The sequence below is a fragment of the Eurosta solidaginis genome, chromosome 2, assembly GCF_040869045.1.
Source record: "Eurosta solidaginis isolate ZX-2024a chromosome 2, ASM4086904v1, whole genome shotgun sequence".
NCBI classification, from domain to species: Eukaryota; Metazoa; Arthropoda; class Insecta; order Diptera; family Tephritidae; genus Eurosta; species Eurosta solidaginis.
In genome coordinates this window covers 116,983,406-116,992,440 of record NC_090320.1, presented here as the reverse complement: position 1 = coordinate 116,992,440, position 9,035 = coordinate 116,983,406, and positions in this window count along the sequence as shown.

Below are 9,035 nucleotides of genomic sequence, written 5' to 3'. Positions count from 1 at the left end.
GGAATTGCTAAATGTCGTCTATTTTCAAAATATGTATACAATTTTCCCCCAACTTTTGTATTGGTTTACGTACCTTTTGCACTTTACCTGTCACTGTATCTAGTGCAGAACGTTCCTTCAGCGTCCTTTCCAGAATGAAAGCTTTGATAGATCGTGTTCATCTGAAGAGCGAGTTTTAGGACTTGCCACGCTTTGTGTTGCATCCGTTTTGGCAAGATATTATTATAAAAAATTTTGCAGCGAAAAAAGCAAGTAAAGCCACTCTTTGATATCCGAACATTCTATATTGAATAATTAAAATTTATAATCATCATTAAATTTATCAGAAATGTATGAAAATGTTACCAAATAACTAGAAAAGATTATTTTAAATAATATGTGGCTGTTAAAAGAGAATTTTATTTCTACGTTACAATAAAATAAAACAAATAGTAAATATTCTGTGTTAATTTCATTGTCAGCTCTTAGCCAAAAATCATTTAGTTGATGTGGCAAAAATTTTGTTTTATGTAATGATTTATCAATGAAACGTCATTAATTCACGTTAATCAAATGTATTAGTGGATTTTTTATAGGGGGCCCGTAAATTTTTTAGTCCCGGGCCCGGATTTTCTCTCTACGTCCCTGGTTCGAAGACGCCAGAGGGGATTGAAGCCAGAGTCTCCGGACCCAGAGCCAAAATATCAGTACCTCTAAAAGCACATACGAGCAGCTTTCAAGCGGAAGTATTCGCCATATGTTGGTGCGCTAAGCTGAACCTTCAGCGCTGATACTCCAATGAAACAATTGTCATACTCAGTCAGACAGTCAGGCCCCACTAAAGGCAATTCTGGCGTTCGAAATAAAGTCAGCACTGGTCCTTGGGTGTAAAACGTAGTACTGTTGCACTGGGTCCCAGGCCACAGGGGAGTACAGGGTAATGAACAAGCGGACTGTAGTGTTTAGTTTGTTGCGTCCCTCCCACAAATTATCATCCTCCCAGCAGATCCATGCAGCGGGTCTGCGCCATACTCTCCTCCTCCGGGAAGGTATCGAACCCAATCCGTGTCCTTCTCCTGACCCCGGTCATGAGAAATGGTTTTGCTGCGTTTGCCGGAAAAGAATCTTTTTAGGACGGTCATACTCTTGTCAGTGTGTCACGTGCAAGGGATTGTTGCATCGGACAGGTTGCTCTGGGCTTGATCCCAAAACCAGACGTCCTCGTAACTTTTACAAATCTTTTGTGGCTTCTTGTTGTTCACGCCCTCATTACATTATGAGAAAATACGGCACCTGAGAATACAGCCGTATGAAGCTGAAAAACACAAGCAGGTCCTCAGTGAACTCCACAAACAGGCGTCGGACCTCTATGCCAGGAATTGCCCGGTGAATCCTGCACTCAAAGAAAAAAACTAGCAGAGTAGGAACGCACTCTCCCTAAGGAAACGGGAGTCACTCTAGGCCAAATTCGATCTGGATACTGTAAACGGTTAAACTCTTACCTATCCAGAATCAACCCCGACATACAAAACATATGTCCTGGTTATAATGTGCCCCACATGACACCAACCATCTCTGTAGCTGTATTGTGGAATCAACGCCTCTAACACTCCTCTCATTATGGTCCACCCCTGTTGAAACCTTCTGTTTCCTTGGACTCCCGTTAGAGGACATTGATGACAATTTGTGATCTGTCGCACCTATTGGATGGGGCGAAGCACTGCTACAACAAGAGCAGGCGGACAACCCGGAAAGAGAGGCAGGAACTGCATGACCCATCGATTCCGAGCCGTTCCTGTCAGTTGGCTCACAGGGGCATTTATTAGGAGAAGGGGGTGAAAAGAGAGAAGAACACTGGAGCAATACGCCAGGTTTGAGACAATCTAAGTTACTGTTAGGAAGTTATAGCACAAGTCTCCCTCATCTCCTTGCATTTCGCCATCAAAACATAATTCTACTAAAACGCTGCAAAAGTTGCTGAGATCCACCTAGGGCCACTCTTGACCTATATCCAAGTCCAGCTTGATCGAGTTTTCCCCCCCAGCTTTGGAATTTTCAAAATAAATGAATAGCAAATCTTCTCAAGTATTTGCATAAATATTAAAATATGTAAAAATGTAAAATTTGGCATATAGTTACAATGTACGGAGAAGAAGAAGAAGTTAAAAGTTAGTATACCGAAAAGAAGAGTCATTAAATGCAACAAAACTTGGAGCAAAAGGTTGCTAATAAGAATGTATATGAGAGAAAGATGTTGCGAAATTGAAATTATTATTAATTCCGAATAAAAACATCAATCTAAGAAGGATTATTCAATTAAATTAAAATAATACCTAGATTTAGTCCCATTTAGAATTAAACCCACTGTGGAAAACAAAAAAGGTTAAATTTAAAATATCCATTAGATTTTCATAATCATTTCTCATATAATAATTATCAACGTGAGTATGCAATGTAACTAGCGATCGCTCATCAACATATGCCTATGTTGTTGTTCGTGTACAGCAGCCTCTCAAACATGTGACAAATATAAATTGTAAGGAATGAGAATGATTGAACATGTTTGAGAGAGAGTTGTATGACGTCGTTTCAACCCAAATTGTAGCTAAATAATTTTTTGTTGCGATCTCTCTTAAACATTTTGTTTGAATTCGGATGGTTACCGTCATTCGCAAATTTATTATAGATGGGTAATTTATATTTAAAAGAATATTTGAATGTTTACAATATTCCTAATGCAGCAACTGCAAGCGTGAAGGCCTTCGATGCTACGTAGCAATGCAATATATATATATATATATTTGTATATATAATATATACCTATATCTACTTTTTTGATGCCCCTAAATATTCAAGCGCACCACATACATATGCATATCTAGTTATAAGATTTTATTAATGTTACTTAAATACATATTTTTCGTAAAACATATTTATTTTGTTGTTGTACATACATATTGTATGTACATAAGCATGTGCGCATATACGAATGCAATTTCAACTTAAGTGAAATTCGATGGTTTTTAATGATAAATATTTTGTTTTTGCAAAGTGAGTTTTTTTTTGCATCTACACACATACAAATTACATACATATGTATAAAGCTTTTTATTGAATTTGAAGTTAAAGAAAGAAAGCGAGTAGGCTTATAGGAATCATGACAGTTCTGCCACCTGTATTTTTGTATTTTTATGAAATAGTAGGCAAACCAAGCTAAGATCCCTAATGTTGTAATGGATTGATTTTGATAAAATAATAATTGTTAAAATGGGTAGATAATTTGTGTTTGCTTTGGTTTGAGACACGGGAGTTAGTGGTAATGTATCGGGGCCTCAATAACATCAATGAGGCCAACGGTAGGGCGGGTACAGAGGCAGCCACCAATCGTTGCAACAATGAGCTGCCATGCATAGAGGTAGGTATGTCATATTGATGAAGTGTGGCATGCAAGTGCGTTTGTTGTTTTTTTCTGTTTCTATGTTTCCTTATGCTAGTGTATCCCAGTGTGCAAACTAAATTATTCTGTTTGGTCATTGAATGGGGAGAGTAGTGCTGTGCAGTGATCACCTTAAGGAATCCACGAAGCTGAAGCTCCGGGCCTGAACGCCAGTGCACACGCCGTGGTCATTGCACCTTGCCACAAGCACTGCTGCTCTTTTGTCTTTGAATGTGCCTATCGCACACTCAGTCAATGGATATCATAACACAAGCACCATTGAGGTACTAACCCGACCATCTCTGGACCTATTGATATGACTACATTGAACCTTCTAGGGATTGAATATTAATAATGACCGCAATGCGAAAGTCTGTTAAAATTTACCATTCTCCATGGAATGCTACATATATAACTTCCCACGTTTTGAATCAGTAATGAAAAGAGCAAAATTTACTAAAATTGTAACTGGTTGTGGGTAAGGTATTGATGTCCTCTCTTAACGCAATGTAATGGCAACGGCGACGCAGGGAAAATAATAAAAATCCTATAAATCTACTGATCATAATTAATTAATCCCTCCCTTTCTATGCAGTTGTATGCATACTTACATATGGATTTTGTTCTCCAAACTTTATTTAAAGAAATCAATTGGTATTTACATGAACTTCGAACTCTTTGGTATTTGCCTTCTTTAGTTGATTATCAACAAAAGCATGACAAATTATCACTAACAAATTCATACATTTGTTTATATATTTAATATGGTAGGCAATTTACTTACCCTTTCTGGTGCGATGATCCTGGACAATCGGGCCTGACTAGACGAGATTTATTTTGCTTTAACATAGCGTGCTTAACGCTGGGCACAATTTCGATTATGCAACCAATCAAAGAAATGTCGTGCTTGTAATACTGCTATGATAGCAGCAGCAGTTCCCGGTGGCGGCACATAAACAACAGTTGCATGCGGATCAGTTGCATTTTTTGCTTCGGCTACCTATTCAATTTTAATTCACATTACATTATCTACTATTGCAATTTTTAATCAATACAAATCAATATAAATTACCGAAGCAAATACTGGCAAACCAATATGCGTAGTTCCACCCTTTTTTGGGAAAATACATCCAACCAATTTTCTACCGTATTCCAAAGTATGTTGGTTGTGGAAAGTACCTTGTTTACCGGTAAATCCTTGGCAAATGACACGTGAATCTGCATTTATTTGTAGGTTTCTTGTTGTTTTGGCATATCCTGAGCTGAATCGCACCCCGGCAGAGATGATATATATTAGAATAATATAACATTTTTTTTTATTATTTAAAAATACACATACGTATGAATGAAAAGAAGAGAGTAAATAATGTTGCTTTGGTTGTAGCGATAAAGACACTCCCCGGGAGCGATTTAGTATAACCACCTGAAACCTTCTAGGCCATCCCGTCGATTCTATACAACTTTCAGATTCTAAAAACTGATCTCGACACGCGTCTTTTGATACCACCTTTGTTTAGGTTGTGCACTGTCTTGAAAACGTTACCTTTTTTAGTTTTGGAAATCGAATCTTCCAATTCCAATTGGTGGCAAGAGGACTTGGATGCCTCTAGTTAATGCGCCAGGTTAATTTAGAAGTGCCTAAACAGCTAACACACGTCACACCTAAAAGCCCGTAGCACAAGCACTTTTTTAGTTTTTTAGTTTAATTACCACAATTATAGTTTTTCATCGTTTTAAAATGTTTCCCGGAATAATTAATAAATTTTCGTATTAAGATGACAGCAAGAAACGTCGATGTGTTAGTGGAGAGCGAAAAAAGCTTTGAATGTGTGGGTGAACTAGTTACCTCCGTCTTGTAGGGCAATTGGTTTTTGGTTTACCGTCGTAACGATAAACAGCTGATTACGTTAGGGATACGACTACAGCGATACGACATACGGCACCAATGACTCCCGCTTTATCCCGAGCGACGACGCTATACACAGCATTGTCAATCAAACTAAGGGTGATATCTTATCTGTCAATTGCCTGACAGGTGGTTCAATATGGCATGGCGGAACGATACAAGGTGGCAGCATGGAGACATGCCTACAAACATTAAAAAAAATTCCATGTACTTTGTTTTTTTGTAAATTCGATGGACAAATGTCATAATCTTACTAATCAAACAAAAACAGTTTATAATCAGCTGTCCCATGCTATCACCTTGTATCGTTCCGCCATGCAATGTGGCTACTTTTTAGCGTTTTAACAAGATGTTCAATATGGTGGAGCATAGGGCCGGCTATATTCAGCGAGTGATAGAAAGAGATACAGAATGACAGAGCGATAGTCAATACAAATCAGGTGATCCAATAACTTTCGAATTTTGACGTCTATGCAGAAGATCACACTTAGTTCGATTCACAATTATACACAGCGTCGGGCGCTGAAATTTCTCATATTACGCGCAGACATTTCGTCTATTCAAAACACAATGCAGGCCAAAATTTGGTAGTAGTGTGTTTATGGTACCCACCGAAATTAGGGCCAAAATTTTCGGGTGAGGTATTAAAAGACGCGCATTCACGTCTAGAATAAGAATTCGAAAGCGAAAGTTAACTTTTTTTACCCGTTTAAAAGTTATCCGCGAAAAACAGGTTTGTGTGATACATATTGTTCCCCCACGTTTACAATATTTTAAGCGCACACATCACAATTAATTTTTTTTTTTTTTTTTTTTATATTAACATAATCTAACTTGCACGAATTAACGAACAAATTATGTTAAATTTCACTAATTTACTTATAAAATATCAAAACAAATGTTGCAACAAATTTCTGTCGAAATGAAAACACATGAAAGTAAACAGTGTTGCCAGCTCAGCAACGCTGGCAATTCCTTTTGTTGTTCTCTGTTAGGATTAATATAAGGCGGTGGCGGCTCAACATAAATTTAAATAAACATACAATCGCGGATAACTTTTAAACTGGTAAAAAAAAAGTTAAGTTCCGCTTTCGGATTCGTAATCTAGACGTGAATACGCGTATTTTGATACACTCGAAAAAAAGGCCCAAATTTTGGTGGGTACCATTAAACTGCACAATTACCGGGGCCTTAACCTAAAAATTATGAAAATTTCATAAAAATGAAGTTTTGCAAATTTTTGTAAAAAAAAAACAGAATTTACTTGTGTTTTGTGTGCAATATTAGAAGGGAGAAAGCGGGTGTGAAGCTTTTCACAGTCCCGCAAGATCCAAAGAAGAGGAAAAATTTGGAAAAAGGTTGTGGCGTTAAGCTTACGCAAAATGGCTTCATTTGCTCGCTCCATTTGATCGCTTTTCAAGACTGTGACCTTACCGTGGGAGCGCAGAGATTAAATTTGAAATACATATTAAAAATAAATATCAATCTAATTTTTACGCGGAAATGAGTTTTAGTCTCGGAAAAACATTTTGTGAGGAAGCTCCAAATTGATTACACAAACAAAAAATAATTGAAAGGAAAACATACTCTGCTACATAGTAAGCTTGCATTTTTATTAATATTCATACTACATGCATATTATACATTTGTATGTACATATTTTTGTTGCATTAAAATACATCGAACAATTTGTAAAAGGTCATTGATTTAACATACATATATATACTAAAATAATTAAATGATTAATTTTTTAAGAAGTTATCCCTCAAATATTAACAAACTAAAAATATTAAGCGGGTATATAATCTATCTACATGCTTCGTATTGCCCCTTTGCCGGATATAGATCCGGTAACAAGCACCATTTAATATAGCTTTGTATTGCGTTTATCAACTCTTTGAATGCCTTTTTGAGTTGATCGCTGGTTTGATTTGTGTATGAGATATCAGGTATTCTTCTATCTCATTCCACCCTTCTTTTGTTTTGGCCGCCAGATTCTTCTAAAGGTTGACGATTGGGTTACGGAAGCTATAAAATGCGCTTTCAACCCATCGAAAGAGTTGCGCTACATAACCCTTTGGACCCCTTCTCGATAAATGTCATCCTTGAAGCACCGGTACGACTATACAATGGCCATAGAGACCTTGAGTGGTAGCAATCATCACCGTATGTGAAGGACATATACCACACCAAGGACAATCGGTTAACAACATTCTGTCTTCATTCGGCAATCTTTTCACTACTTCTGAATTATTCTCCGTCTTTGGGGAGCAACCATTTACGTCAATGGAAAGTGTACATTTATATATTGTAATAAATTTGTCCGCCTCCTCTAAAGTACCACAATATTTTTCTGGGTTCTCGTTGAATTCGTTGCAATACGTTGGATGACAGCCCATTGTGATGCAGAGGCGAACTGTAGTTTAATTAATGCTTTAAATATGGAGCTTGTTGTGAATTTATATTGCCTTTGAGTTTGTGTGCTTTGGTTCTTACCATCTCTTTTAGCCAGCTCCAGTGCTCCCTAATAATTAAATAACCCCCTTGCAGCGGGAGTGCACCATATTCTCTTGCTCCGGGAATTTATCGAACCCAATACCGAACCTGTACTTGATCCCGGTCCAGAGAAAGCTTTGCTGCGTTCGCCGGAAAAAAATATTTCTAGGACGGTCACACTCTTGTCAGTGTGGCACGTATAATAAATATTATTAATATCTCATTGATATCTGCAAAATGACAAAAAGTGAATAAAACAAGAGTAAGAATGAAGAAACAGCTCATTACCTTTCTTTTGCGTTAAATAAGTCTGTTTATCAGAAAACCAACATTTATTTGTTGATTTTCTTTTTTTCCAGAATGTTGTTTTTTTGTTTTGACGGAAAAAATAGTGTCATATCTCTTCATACATCACTTTTGACAGTACAATTTGATTGACAGTTTATGTTCGAGCGGCAACAACAAAATACACGGAAGGGTTGCATTTTCGCGTATGCTTCTACCTGGTAATTGTACCATGTATGGCACCATTAATCGATTACATTGATTTCCATAAGGTAGGTTCGATCAACTGTTTTATCTGGTTATGGTTATACGGTTATAAAGGGCTAATTAATGATGACTTATAACCATAACGAGACAAAACAGCTGATCGAAACTACCTTATGGAAATCAATGTAATCGATTAATGGTGCCATACCATAACACTAAAGCTGGAGTCATTGGTGCCGTATGTCGTATCGCTGTATCCGTATCCCTAACGTAATCAGCTTTTTATCGTTACGACGGTAAACCAAAACCCAATTGGTTGGCTACGATACGGTTACGACCTTAGCGGCACCAATAATCGATTGCATTGATCCTCATAAGGTTGGTCGAATCAGCTGTTATAAGGTTACCGATACGGTTACCGATAAAGCACCAATGTCTCCAGCTTAACCCCATAACCATACCATAGTCAACCAATTGCCCTACAAGACAGGTACCCGTTACCAAATCGATTACTTAATCGTTACCAATAACTTGGTCACCAATTATCGTCTTAACAACTTTTACATTGCTGTCGGGAAAAAGGTAACGCATGCGCTCTCTCAAAATAGTGTACGTGTGACTCGCTTTCTCGCTCTTACCTATTGTGTTTTCGACATCCCTTCTCGCTCGATGTTATTTACATTTTTAAGTTACTTCATTAGGTATGTTTTCGTTATCGCTAACCAA